The sequence below is a fragment of the Dama dama genome, chromosome 5 (genome assembly GCF_033118175.1).
Source record: "Dama dama isolate Ldn47 chromosome 5, ASM3311817v1, whole genome shotgun sequence".
Classification (NCBI taxonomy): domain Eukaryota; kingdom Metazoa; phylum Chordata; class Mammalia; order Artiodactyla; family Cervidae; genus Dama; species Dama dama.
This window is the reverse complement of record NC_083685.1, coordinates 94160199-94174619: the sequence shown is the minus strand read 5'-3', so window position 1 is coordinate 94174619 and position 14421 is coordinate 94160199. Positions and strand designations below refer to the sequence as shown.

The 14421-nt window shown below is 42.2% G+C and overlaps 1 protein-coding gene and 1 pseudogene across 1 annotated transcript in view; one reads left to right on the top strand and one right to left on the bottom strand.

The window, feature by feature from the left end:
* Positions 1-14421, bottom strand: part of LOC133055933 (olfactory receptor 1L4) — a 192585-nt gene that overhangs the window by 4562 nt on the left and 173602 nt on the right. The gene's annotated exons all lie outside the window — the stretch shown is intronic.
* On the top strand, positions 8638-9665 carry LOC133057957 (elongation factor 1-beta-like; annotated as a pseudogene).

The window sequence follows — 14421 nt, the reverse complement described above, 5'->3', positions numbered from 1 at the left end:
CTTTCTCGCATGCCTTTCCTGCACATGGCTCCCAACCTGCAGTGCTCTTCCTGCTGCTGCTGCTGCTAAGTTACTTCAGTCGTGTCTGACTCTCTGCGACCCCACAGACGGCAGCCCACCAGGCTCCCCTGTCCGTGGGATTCTCCAGGCAAGAACACTGGAGTGGGTTGCCATTTCCTTCTCCAAGGTGTGAAAGTGATGTCACTCAGTTGTGTCCGACTTGTAGCGACCCCATGGACTGCAGCCTACCAGGCTCCTCTGTCCATGGGATTCTCCAGGCAAGAGTACTGGAGTGGCTTGCCATTGCCTTCTCCAAGTGATCTTCCTACCCCATCCCAATACCCAACCCCAGCTTCACCTCCTCCAGGAAGCCCTGCTTCCTTTCTTTTTTAAAAATATGTATTTATTTCTTTTTGAAGTATAATTGCTTTACAATATTTTAATTTCTGCTGTACAGCAATGTGAATCAGCTATATGTATTCACATATATCTCCTCCTTCTTGGCCTCCCTCCCACCACCCCCATCCCACCCCTCCAGGTCATCACAGAGTACCAAGCTGAGCCCCCTGTGCTGTAGAGAAACCTCCCATTAGCCGTCTGTTTTACACGTGGTGGTGTGTATGTGTCAGTGCTACTCTCAGTTCCCACCTCCTTTCCTGACTTCTTCAGCCCACATGAATTTCTCTCTCCTCCATCTCTTGTAACCCTCAATTGGAACTCGGCCCTCATTTGCTGATATTACAGTGACTTTTGCTGCTGTGATGCTCGTCTTCCCACTAGATGACAAGTTCTCTGAGGACAGATGTTTAGTTGTCTGCTAGGCCTTATAGGAACAGATAACTAAATATCTGCCCTCAGAGAACTTGTTTGAACTGTCCTGAGAGTCAGGGAAGGCTACAGTGAGGAGGTGGCATTTGAGTAGGACAGACAAGTGTTCATCAAAAGAGGCAGAGAACAGCATGTATATTATCTATAGTGAAACAGATCACCACCCCAGGTGGGATGCATGAGACAAGTGCTTGGGCCTGGTGCACTGGGAAGACCCAGAGGAATCAGGTGGCGAGGGAGGTGGGAGGGGGGATCGGGATGGGGAATACATGTAACTCCATGGCTGATTCATGTCAATGTATGACAAAACCCACTGCAATGTTGTGAAGTAATTAGCCTCCAACTAATAAAAATAAATGAAAAAAAAAAAAAAAAAAAAAGAGGCAGAGATATTGAAGATCTAAGACCGGGAATGCCATTTCCCAGGCAGCTTGCAGCCCTAAACCTTATACAGAAAAGGTCACGTTTGTAGGAAATACTCAGATGCACTCAGAAGCACAAGGGGATGTGAGTCTGATAAATCCAGACACACAGACATGCCAGAGACACATCCAGCCCCACTAGGACATGTGAACACTCACATACATGTGTTTACAGGTAGGACAGACACACACAGATGCACACACGGACCCATCTGTAGATGTACATGCCACATACACCTGAAGACTCAGACCCAGACACATACCTCCTCCAACTCCCACCAATGCCAGAGACACAAAGAGACCTCCATGAATCTTCCTGGGCACACTGAGGCCCATGCAGGAATCTGCACTAACAAAACCAACAGCGTCTTCCTTCCTTTCTCTTGTCTCAGGTCTCCATCTGCCTTAACAGAGTGGGGAGTGGTCATTGGGCCCTAGGTCTCTCAATTTGGGGAGTGTCTATCCAATTCCTTGACCCTGGTCTCTTGCTGGTCAACCCAGATTCTTCTTTCGATGGCGTCCTGACTAGCTTTCTCTGCAACTCCTGTTTTAACCCAAGATGAACTCTTTCTAGGGCTTCCCAGGTGGCTCAGGGTAAACTATCTGCCTGCCGATTCAGAAGCTACAGGAGATGCAGTTTCAGTCCCTGAGTCGGGAAGATCCCCTGGAGGAGGGCATGGCAACCCACTCCAGTATTCTTGTCTGGAGAATCCCATGGACAGAGGGGCCTGCTGGGCTGCAGTCCACAGGATTGCAAAGAGTTGAACAATCAAGCACAACAACACGAACCCTTTCTATTCCAAGGGCTTCCTCTCCTCCTCTGGTTTCCTCACCAACTTCTCATTCACTCTTCTTTAATAATTTACACGGCAGTCTTACCTGCTGTTATCTACTCTATGCCAGCCAGTGAGCATTGAGAGCTAAGACATTCTTAAAGAGTTCAGAGATTTCCCTGATGGTCCAGTGGTTAGGAATCTGCCTTGCAAATGTAGGGGACATGGGTTCAATCCCTGGTCAGGGAACTAGGATCCCACATGCCGCGGGGAAACTATAAACTTGCTTGCTGCAACTACTGAAGCCTGTTCTCTCTGGAGCCTGAGCGCCACAAATACTGAGTCCACACACCACAACTAGAGAGTCCATGTACCACAAGGAAAGATCCCACATGATGCAATGAAGATTCTGCAAGCTACAACTAAGACCCAATGCAGCCAAATAAATAAATATATTTTTTAAAAAAGAGTTCACCTTCCTTCCTACCTCTGTATCAGCCAACTGGCAGTGATTCTAAGATATCATCTCCCCCAACACCCATGGCACAAACGGGAAGCAGGACCCAGGGCACACTGTCTGACTTCATTCAGCAATTTGGTGACAAAGCCAGGATGTGAATCTGGGGTTCGGATCCTACCTAAGTTTTTATGCACTTTCCCATCCTGTCTGCCATGCATTGGAGACTATTTCTCATTTCTCTGTCACTCAGGCATTTAGTTTACCCACTTTGCCTTCCTGCCTTTGAATATTCCACTCTCCGCCAGCAAATCTCCTGCCTGACCACTCACCTGTGAACACAAGTGAGCTCTGCCCTTCACACCATATACCAGATGCTGCTCTGCTTCCAGCCGGGGAGTTAAGGCAGGTATGCCCTGGAGAGGAAGAGCTACCTCAACAGCCTAAGGCCATGCAGGGCGGGAGCAGAGGGGTCACTAAGTAGTTATGCAGGCAACTCCACGGAGATCTATGGCCTCTGCACCCACTGGCCCCAGGAGGACCCTCTGTTCTCAGCCAGCATGGTGCCTTCTCTTCTATCCTTCTAAAGAGACTGAATGGGAGAAAGGGAATGCGAGGGTCGGGGAGCCCAGATCGAGGAAGACACCCCTCCATGTGGTAACACCTGTGTTGGCCCCGTGTCCCCAAAGGATGCTCTTGCTCCTCTGCCTCCTTCTGAAGGGGCACTGAGAGGGGCAAGACTTGTTGACAACCACACAGCCAGGAGACCCTGGTCTCTCCTCTCTGGAGGTACGTATGCCTAGCTGCAACCATCACCCCTAAACCTGCCACCTCACTGTGACTGCTCAGAAAAGAGTTCTTTCTTCTGATGCCATTGTGAGGAGAGTGGTGAAGTGGAGCTGATGACTCTGATGCCCAGTGTCCCAGCATGGACCCCAGAACCTCTTCCCCAAGCCCCAGGGAACAGCCCTAGAGGTCCCATCTAACCTGGAAGCCCAGGGAGGCAGGAGGGGCTGGAGGTGATGGCAGATTCACCTCAGGAAAGCAGACCATGGGACACGTGTGGAGCTGCTCCTGATGGACTTCAAGGATGCTGCTCTCTGTAAGCCCACAGCCCAGGTCAGAGATGCCAGAATCTCAGCCCTGACCAGCTGGTGCTGGGGCAAGATAATTCCTACTGCTTCTTCCAAAGCCCTTTGACTGTCTTGTTCTTCTCACTGGCCTGGCAAAGCGGCCCTCCTGCATCTGGAGGGCCCAGACTAATTCCCAGGCTGATCAATTTCTCTCGAGGACAGACTCTATCTTTCTCTCTGTCTCACCTGCCCTTCCTCCACCTGGTGTGCCTTTTAGCACTTGCGGGACTGATAGCCACATCTCAGGGGATGAGCCTCTTTAGCTCGACTGTTCATTCATTTGAAAACGTTGCTTGGGGTCCACAGGGTGCCAGCCCTACTGGGCTCCGAGGAGAGTCAGAGAAGTCTTGGAGTGAGTGAGGAGCCCCCACTGAGTCTCTTCTCCTCTCTGCATGTTTCCTCTTTGGTAAATGGAGAGAAATTAACTGGTAGAGCCTGACTTTCCCTGTCTTCTTGAAGGGTGGGACGCTCTGAGATTGCACCCTGAGTGGTTAACAGGCAGGTCAGAGAGAGATTTAGGCACAGGGGTAAAGAACCTGCCTGCCAACAATGCCAGAGATGCAAGGGATGCGGGTTCGATTCCTGGCTCCAGAAGATCCCCTGGAGAAGGGAATGGCTGCCCACTCCAGTATTCTTGCCTGGAGAATCCCATGGACAGAGGAGACTGCTGTGCCACAGTCCAAGGGGTTGCAAAGAGTCAGAAACTGAGCGACTAACACTTTCATGCTAATGACTGCATGTTTCATGCAGTGGACATGCCACAAGTTACTTAATCACTGTGGTAATTTTGAATAAAAAGTAAGGGAGGTATGTCAACTTACGTGTTACTTTCTTCCACGAAGCTTTCCTAAGATCCCAGAGAAAAAAATTCAGGGTCAAAAGGTGAATAATTTTTCCGTGGCTGCTGACAAATGTGGAGAAGAAATTCATCAAGCAAGCTTTTTTACTAATTACACAAGCCATCACCAGTGGCTGAGTGTGCCTTCTCCCCACTGTGAAATGCTACTATGATTTTTAGTATTAGTTTTTCTTTTCTTGATTTTAGCTTCTGTGGAAAACAGAACTTTGTTTTCATTTCCTTTGGCTGTTAAATCCATGAGCTGTAATCATGGCTTTACCTGTTTCTAGTAGAGTGGAGCCAACTCTGAATCAGGGTCTTGGCCTCTCTTGGGCCTTGCATCTGAAAAGCAATAAACTGCACAACAAGACATCTAGGACAGGAGGGGAGTTTAGAAACATATATGTGTATTGCCGAGTTCCTTTGCTATGCACCTGAAACTATCACCATATTGTTAATCTGTTAAACTCCAATATAAAATAAAAAGTTAAAAAAGAGACATCTAATATTTGCATTTTTTCTTAGTTATAATTCTCAGATGAATAAATACAAGAAGAATATCATTAAGTTTTGTATTGGTTAGAATTGACTTGTGTACTGATTTCCAAATATATACCATGATACATGAACACAGAAAGAAATATGTATATAACATTTTAAAATATTTATATCAATTTATTAAAGAAGTTCATTTATTTAATAAATAAATATTAATTAATGCAATAATTAACAATCTAAATATATGTAAATGTTTTGTTTTAAAATATTTATATACTAGTTTTTATGTTATAACAATAATATACCTATAATGTTATATTTCTATTTTATAAAAATAAATATTTTTTCATATTTCCTTCTACTTTATCACCCAAGTGAGAAATTATACTCTATGAACAATTATTAGTATAGTTATTATTTTGTAAAGAGGATATCACATTAATTTGTGTTAATCTTATTTGGGTAAATAGAAAGAAGCTGAAATTGTAAATGATCTTTATTAAGGATCGGAGAACAAACTGAACTTAATTGTGTTTAGAAAGAGTATAAATTCAGAATCTAGAGGAAAAACCTCAGATGCCAGGTCATGACTTTCCATATAACTGGACATTTGATTCCAACTTGTGAAGTACGTCAGAGTCACCTTCCAGGAGTCATGGACTTAGTTTGTTGAATTTTCTCTGTGGATTCTTTTTAAAGACCTTTCATGTTCTGAGGAGTTTACATGCAACTGTAAATGCTTCAGGGCAAGAATTTATATTGAATATTTTTTTGTCTTAGAATGTGCTTTAGTGAAAATGGAATTAGTAGTGTTGGTTGGATATTGTAATATATTGCTAAATTAAGAACATAGTTTATTATGAATAAACCTATAAGACTTTGTTAAATAATATAATATGCATTATGGTTCTAAGCTATAAGAATGCTATAATTTGTAAACGTGCCCTGGGTGAAAATTTTGCATCAGTGTTGAACTGCCTTCTGAGGGCAATCTTTATGTCTTCTAGTTCACATCATTCTAAATAAGTTAAATCCGACATTTTAGAATATGCAGACCTGCTTCCAAAACTGCTATTTTAAGTAAGAGTTGAGTCACCCATAACAGTAAAGAACACGTATTAGTATCTCTGAAACACATACACAGAGTGTACTATCAGATGTAGAAAATTTGCAATACAGAAATCAAGACTTCTTGGAAGGCAGACCCTACAGAAATAATACCAGTTTCCCAAAAATTCTGAGGGTCTTCCTAACAAACAACTTGTTGATTTTTGTTGTCAATCAAAACATTTGAAAATACAATTCCACAGAAAAGGATAAAATGACAGGTCACCTGGAAAAGACATATTAAGAAACAGGTAGGATTAAACTTGGTTTTAAGAACTTACATTGCTTTACAATTTAAAATTTGAAGGAGAAGACAACATGGGAACTAGAATACTTTAAAATCACACATCTGAACAACATCAGGTCCTCATAAACATACTCGGAATGGGGGACTCTTTGGCATGCTCTTTTATATAGAACTGAGAAAGCAGCATAGGTCTGAAACCACAAACATGAAAGGCATAAAATGGAGAAGGAAAACATTACTTCAGAAAGAATATATCTAAAAGAAAATGGCATTCAACCCAGAGGAGTTGACAAGCAGCGGATGTGAACTGGATCCTCAAATATGTAACTTAAGTAGTTAAGTACAATGAAAAAGTTTACCAGATGATTAAAAACACCCTAAGACAGAGAAGTCAGGTTGAGTTCTGCCTCTGGGAATTGTCTGAAAAACCACTCCAGCTCCTCATCCACCTCTCTGCCCGTGATCACACACACCCCATTCTAGTGCCCCTGAGACTTTACTTATAGAGGCTCTTAGGCTTTGTACCACTATATGTTCTTGGAGTGAGATCTTTCTCATACTTGGGAGAAGAGAGAGGAAAGAATAGGAGATCAGGAAAAAGTACAAGAAAAATAAGAAGAAGGAAAAATAAGAACATCAACTGCAGGAATGATGAAACAGATCTGAATCGAAATAATCTGAGTTACTTTTGCAGTGACTGAGTTGAGAACGTGGAATTCAAAGGAGGCATCTATTTCAGGTCTGGGTTGAGGGGATGCAGCAGGAAGTCTGCCTCTCTGTGAGCAGAACCCCAGTGGAAGTCAGGATTTTGTCAGGAAGCCTCAGAAGTCTTGTGGCAGACTTGAAATTTTCCCGGGTGTGATCTTTGAAAGTCCAAGGCAGTTGTACCTGGATCTCTAAATCAGGAGGGCCCCAGTTGACATTTGAGTCAAGCAATTTTTTAAAATTATTATATAAAAAAAGAATGTATAGGTCAATTATATCTCAATAACACTGGGGAAAAAGAATGGAAGGTAGTATAGTAAAATGACAATAGTAGTGTTATAAGTATTTTCTTCTTTGTATTTTAAAAATAATAGCTGGTTCCGGTTCAAGATGGTGATGAAGGAAGATCCTGAACTCTTTCCTCCCACAGACACACTGAACCTACAGCTTCAGATGGAACAATTTCCTGAAAAATAATAGCCCTTATTTCCTGCAGTGGCTTTTACCTAAAGAATTAAAATAATCTATGGACATTTTAAATTCATATATTATTATAATATATAATATTATCTATTATTTATTATATTAATATTTATATATAAATGATATATAGTAATAATATATTATATATTATTGTATACAATGTATTATTATAGACAATATATTATTATATATAATATCATTATTATATATTTAATTATTATATATAAAAATAGGTAAAATAATCTGTGGACGTTTGGGCTTCCCTGATAGTTCAGTTGGTAAAAAATCCACCTGCAATGCAGGAGACCCTGGTTCGATTCCTGGGTTGGGAAGATCTGCTGGAGAGGGGATAGGGTACCCACTCCAGTATTCTTTGGCTTCCTTTGTGGCTCAGCTGGTAAGGAATCTGCCTGGAATGTGGGAGACCTGGGTTCAATCCCTGAGTTGGGAAGATCCCCTGGAGAAGGGAAAGGCTACCCACTCCAGTATTCTTTGGCTTCCTTTGTGGCTCAGCTGGTAAGGAATCTGCCTGGAATGTGGGAGACCTGGGTTCAATCCCTGAGTTGGGAAGATCCCCTGGAGAAGGGAAAGGCTACCCACTCCAGTATTCTGGCCTGGAGAATTCTATGCACTGTTTATTCCAAGGGTCGCAAAGAGTTGGACATGACTGAGCAACTTTCACTCACATGGACATGTAATGAGATGAGGGCAGAAACTTTGGAATACTGTATGTGTTCCTATTATCAAGTGGTTGATACCAGTAGGACCAATAAAAGATTTACAGTTAGTGTGACAAAATTCACTAATGGGAATTTAAACCTGGTTGGCAGAACTCAGTGATATCCATCCACAAAATGGACTCACCCACAAGAGACTTGTACTAGACCCAGAAGTTCCTGCCTCTATGATGTCTTGGGAACATTCAAGGTTAAAGGCTTAAAATCGTGGGACAGGGAAAATAAGGAGGCTCTGAAAGAATAACTCTATCTCATAGGGTTTACAAAAGAGATGTAAGGTGGGTGTAAATGCATGTGAAATGTCAAACAGAGACACTATCACTCCTTTTTTTTCCTCTTAGTGCTCGGCGGCAACTGCCTGCGCTTCTCTTTTCCTCCGCTGCCACCCAGTTCTCCATCAGTTGTCATCATGGGTTTTGAAAACCTGAAAAGCCCTGCCCACCTCTGGGTGCTGAATGACTCCTTGGCAGACAAGAGCTACATCTAGGGGTCTATGTCGTCACAAGTAAACATGGCAGAATTTGAAGCCATCTCAGGCCCACCACCTCCTGACTTGTGTCATGCCATATGTTGGTATATGAAGTGAAAGTCACTCGGTTGCAACTCCATGGACTGAAGCCCACCAGGCTCCTCTGTCCATGGAATTCTCCAGGTAAGAATACTGGAGTGGATTGCCATTCCCTTCTCCAAGGGATCTTCCCAATCCAGGGATTGAACCTGGGTCTCCTGCATTGGCAGGTGGGTTCTTTACTGTCTGAGCCACCAGCGAAGCCCAAGGTATAATCACATCCAATCTTACAAAAAGACCAGCCTGCCAGGGGTGAAGAAGGCTCTGGGCAAGTATGGCCCCGCTAATGTGGAAGGCACCACAGAAAGTGGAGCTACAGATAATAAAGATGATGAGGATATTGATCCCTTTGGATCTGATGAGGAGGAGGAAAGTGAAGAAGCCAAGAGGCTAAGAGAAGAACCCCTTGCACAGTATGAGTCAAAAAAAGCCAAACAACCATCACTTGTTGCCAAGTCTCTGTCTTACCAGACATGAACCTTTGGGATGATGAGACAAGTATGGCAAAACTGGAGAAGTGCGTCAGAGGTATTCACGCAGAAGGCTTAGTCTGGGCCTCTTCTAAACTAGTTCCAGTGGGGTATGGAATTTAAAAACTTCACATACAGTGTGTAGTTGAAGACAATGAAGTTGGAACAGATACACTGGAGGAGAAGATCACTGCTTTTGATGAAAATGCGCAGTCTATGGTCATGGCTGCGTTCCACAAGATCCAAAATCCATTGTGGATCAGTGCCCTTAAAGCACAGCTTGAAAGACAAAGAAAGAGAGAGAGACGCTACCATAGAGCAGGCCCTCCCATTCTCATGCTTTCCCAAGAGCCATGCTCCCCTCCCCAGGGTTATGCAAAGCCCACAGACAGAGTTTAGGTTTGTGCCGTGTGTGCTGAGTCACTTCAGTTGTGTCCAACTCTTTGCGACCCATGGATTATAGCCTGCCAGATTCCTCTGTCCATGGGATTCTCTAGGCGAGAATACTGGAATGCCCTTCTCCGTGGGATGCCATGCCCTTCTCCAAGGGATCCTCCTGACCCAGGGACCGAACTCTTATCTCTTTGGTCTCCTGCATTGGCAGACAGGTTCTTCATCACTAGCGCCACCTGGGAAGCCCGGAGTTGAGGTTTGGACCTGATGATAACCCAGAGAACACAGAGGGCTTTCCCACATTGCTCTTTGGAGGCACTGTCAGTCCATTAGCTGACATCTCACCACCACCCCACTCCACCCAGGACTCTATGAAGCTGGACCAGCACAGAAGCTTAAGGAATTCATATTTGCTCCCAGGGCTCTAAATCTGGACTCTTGCAGGCAGGGATCAACAAAGGAAGGTTTGTAGACAGCTAGGAGGGAGAGCCAAGCTGAATAATTCTGAATACATGGTTCTCATTGGGGCAGACTTAATGGAGGACACAAGAGAATGCTTAAAAGCTCTAAGGCATGGTCTCAGTGATCCTGAAAGATCTTGTTAAACCAAGAAAAGCCTGCAGAGGGGTTCAGTAGAAAAGTTCTTGGGAAAATCATCTCCTCAAAAAAAACTTTTTTGGGCCATGCTGGATTTTTGTTACAGTGTGTGGGCTTTGTTTTGTGGCAACCCGTGGCTTCTCTTTTTGCAGAGCATGGACTCCAGAGCATGCAGGCTCAGTATTTATGGAAGGTAGGCTCTCTAGCTGAGCATGGGCTTAGTTGCGCCATGGCATGTGGGATCTTAGTTCCCCGACCAGGGATTGAACCCACGTCTCCTGTATTGGAAAACAGATTCTTAACCACTGGACCACCATGGAAGTTCCATCCTCCTCAATTTTTAAAATAAAGAATTAGGGTTATCACTGCAGAAAACTGAATTAAGACTCTAGAACCAACTTCAAGAACTTTGCCATTTTTAACTTTACCACTGTTGACCAAGAAATAGAGAAGGCTGCAAATAAGAAAGAGTTTAGTTGAGGTCTTAGGAGCTGTAATTCTGGAGACACAGATTTGGGTAAAATGAGTGTTTCAGGGAAGAGAAAGGGGCAGGGGAATTAGAAAGGCAAAAGACACAATGTTGTTAAAGTTGTCTGGCAAGAATTAGGATTAACTTGGATGTACTTCAGTCAATAAAGCATCTCCCCACAATGTGGGACACCCAAGTTCGATCCCTGGGTAGGGAAGATCCCCTGGAGAAGGAAATGGCAACCCACTCCAGTATTCTTGCCTGGATAATCCCATGGACAGAGGAGCCTGGCAGGCTACAGCCATGGGGTCAAGAAGAGGTGGACACGACTGAAGTGACTAAGCACGCACCAATGCAAGAAAGTATTTGTCTGTAAGAGAGAGTTTGTTAGGAGTTATTTAGGCACAGGTCCAATAAGTACTGTGAGTTTCTGAAATGCTGGGCAAATCTTCTGGTTGTCTGCAGTAAGACAAAAGAGTATGTCTGAGATCCATTCAGAGAGTGTGTTTGTAAGTCCAATTTGTTCATAAGTCCAACAAAGTTAGCCTAGGGACCCAACTAACACAATAGGTTGTATAGACTGTCCTGTAATAGGTTTATAATACTTTTCACACAATACATAAAAAACAAACACAAAAATAAAGAAAACCTTTTTAATCTTACAATATAATACCTTGAAAAGTATGGTAGTACAATAGCTGGCTTCAGGGGCTGGAATCGAGTGGACAGGCAGGAGGAAAACCGAAGGCAAGATACAGTTTCACTCACGCCCGATGGGATGGAACACACGTTTGCATCTTTGAGAGTCCAAAGCGTGAAGGTATGTGTGTAGGGGACTTACTATAAATGGTCAAAGTTCAGACTCCATCTCAGTTGTGACATTCATTATCACGCTTCTTCAATGGCCTCCTGGCTTCATTTGAGAGAGCTCTCTTAGCTATACAATTCCATTTTTATTTTCCTTCCACACTACGCATATATATTATGTGGATGTCTTGTTTAAATGCAGATTTTGATGTAGAAGGTTTGAGGAAGGCCTGTGATTCTGAATTTCCAACAAACTTTCACATAACACAGATGCTGCTGGGTAGCAGACCACACTTTGAGTAGAAAGGTCTAGAGGAATTACAGAAAGGGTTACAGAAAAATGAAGAGAAAAAAATTAGAAATGATGAATTAAAAGATAAGGAAAAGGCTATAATAGATATTTATTTTTCTAATAGCACTCATTCTCTCTTAATTATCTGCCCTGTTTCCTGTAGTGTCATTTTTCTTTCTTCCATGTGGATAGAACCTGACTAAAGATTCTTCCCTGGCTTAAGTAATGGGTTTATGATCCAAGGCAGACCAGTCGAACACACTTTTCTGGGGTGTATGTATATATATATATACATATATATATACATACACATACACACACATATATGTATGTGCATGCATGCTAAATCACTTCAGTCATATCTGACTCTTTGCGACCCCATGGACTGTAGCCCACCAGGCTCCTCTGTCCCTGGGATTCTCCAGGCAAGAATACTGGAGTGGGTTTCCCTGCCCCCCTCCAGGTGATCTTCCCGAACCAGGGATCAAACCTGCATCTCTTATGTCTCCTGCATTGGCAGGCGGGTTCTTTACCACTAGCACCACTTGGGAAGCCTGCCTATCTATCTATCTATGTATAAAATTCATATAATACATATTTTCTTTTCCTTCATATGCTTCCAAGATTCTTCCAAGTATTCAGGTATGGATTTAGTTTGTTGACCTTGAACAAATAGACTGCCAGACATTTCTCCAGCAAAGATGGGTTAATTTGGGATCAGCAGAGAATTGCAGTTCAGAGTCTGCAACCACGGAGAGCCAAGTGCAAGTCCCAATACGGCAAGGGAAGGAGAATAATATCATGGGGGCTAAAGAAAGTCGGGAGTGCTGTAGCAAACAAGGAATTCATTGCTTTTCATTGGCTGAGTCAAAGAACGTGAGTTCTTTATTTCTGTTGGGGTCGGCTATCCACACAGGGCTCGAGAGCGCCCCCTTCTGGTCTCCCAACTCTGTCAATAGATGAGTTTTCTGCTTATAAAGTTTTTAACAAGTTCATGTTCATGACTGTATTACACCCTATTGTATTAATACACGACAGAATATTTTTCTATTATATTGATGATGGACACTTGGGTTTTCAATGGACCGTTACGAATAATGCTTTGGTGGGCATTCTTATGTGTGTGCCGGTTGGTGCTCTTGTCTGAGTATAAACCTAGGAGTGACGCTGCTGGGTTACAGGGCTTGTACATTTTCATCCTTACTAGATACTGACAAGCTGATCTTCGAAGATGTTGCAACAACCTGCATTCCCATCATAAATTAAGCATTATAAATCAGTGAGGGTGGGGCAGGGAATGGATTGCTCCCTCTTGTTGAGGCAATTGATCGCTCATTTGAAAAATAAAGACCTTTTGGATGTGTAAAAAACATACACGATGTGCCAAAATAAATGCACGGTGGATTTAAGAGTTAAATACAAAGCTCCAAATTTTAAAAGCCCAAGAGAATAAATAAGTGACTGTTTATATAACTGTCAATGATAGTAGGCATTCTAAGCATGTGAGCAATGGAAGGAGGCATGAAGGAAAGGATCAATAGATCTGACTACACAAGCATATTTTAAATGTATGTAAAAATTACCCAAATTAAAAGACAAACAACAAGTTTGGAGAAATATTTGCAGAAAATATGAAAACGTTAGTATATTTAACCTGTAAAGATCTAATAGAAATCTGAAACAAACTAAAAAATAAAAATATTGAAGTGAAAATGCTGACATCTCACTGAATAAATAACCCAAGAACATAAAAGGCAATTTACAAAAGAGAAAAATGATATGTTTAACAGAAGAAAACACTCAGCTTCACTAGGAAACAGAAAAAGCAAAGTAAATTTTTAGTATATTTTTGCCTCTCAAATTTGAAATGATTAAAAATAATTAATATTTGTGATGACATGGTAAAATGGATATGGACAACTTCTAAATGGAGATTAAGGCATCACCTTTCTGTTATTAGATAGTTCAACAACACAGATTAAGAGTCTTAAAATATTCATATCTCATATTAAATATCCACTTTGTGAAAGCAAAAATATTGCATATCTCAAAATAAATTTAATAAAAACACGGAGACTCATTTTTTTAAAAACCTTCAAAACTTTTCTTTAGAAACAACACTTGAATGAATGGATAGACCATACCATGGAAAGATCCAATACTGTAAAGCTTCCATCCCCAAATTATAAATTCAACACATTCCAAGTAAAAACCCAATGGTAGAAGATTCCAGTGAGAAAAATGATTCTATAGCTAAACTGGAAGAGAGAACATGTGATACTAATCAACTATTAATACATTTGGGAGGAAAGAGAGTAATGAGAATGTGATGTGAATATGAGATTTTCAGAACTGTGGATCCGTTCCACAGCTACAGTGGTTGAAACACGGCACAGAATGGTGGAACAGAATATAAAGTTGTTCAGAAGCATTTAATTGACATTTAATATTTGACAAAAGCACTCTTCAAGTTATTGGGAACTGTCTTGGGAACACAGGCTATAGAGTTAAAAAACATAGCATTGTATCCCTATGTCAAATCATGTACTAAAATTTTGGATGGAAAAATGGAAAATGTTAAAAATAAAATTATAAAA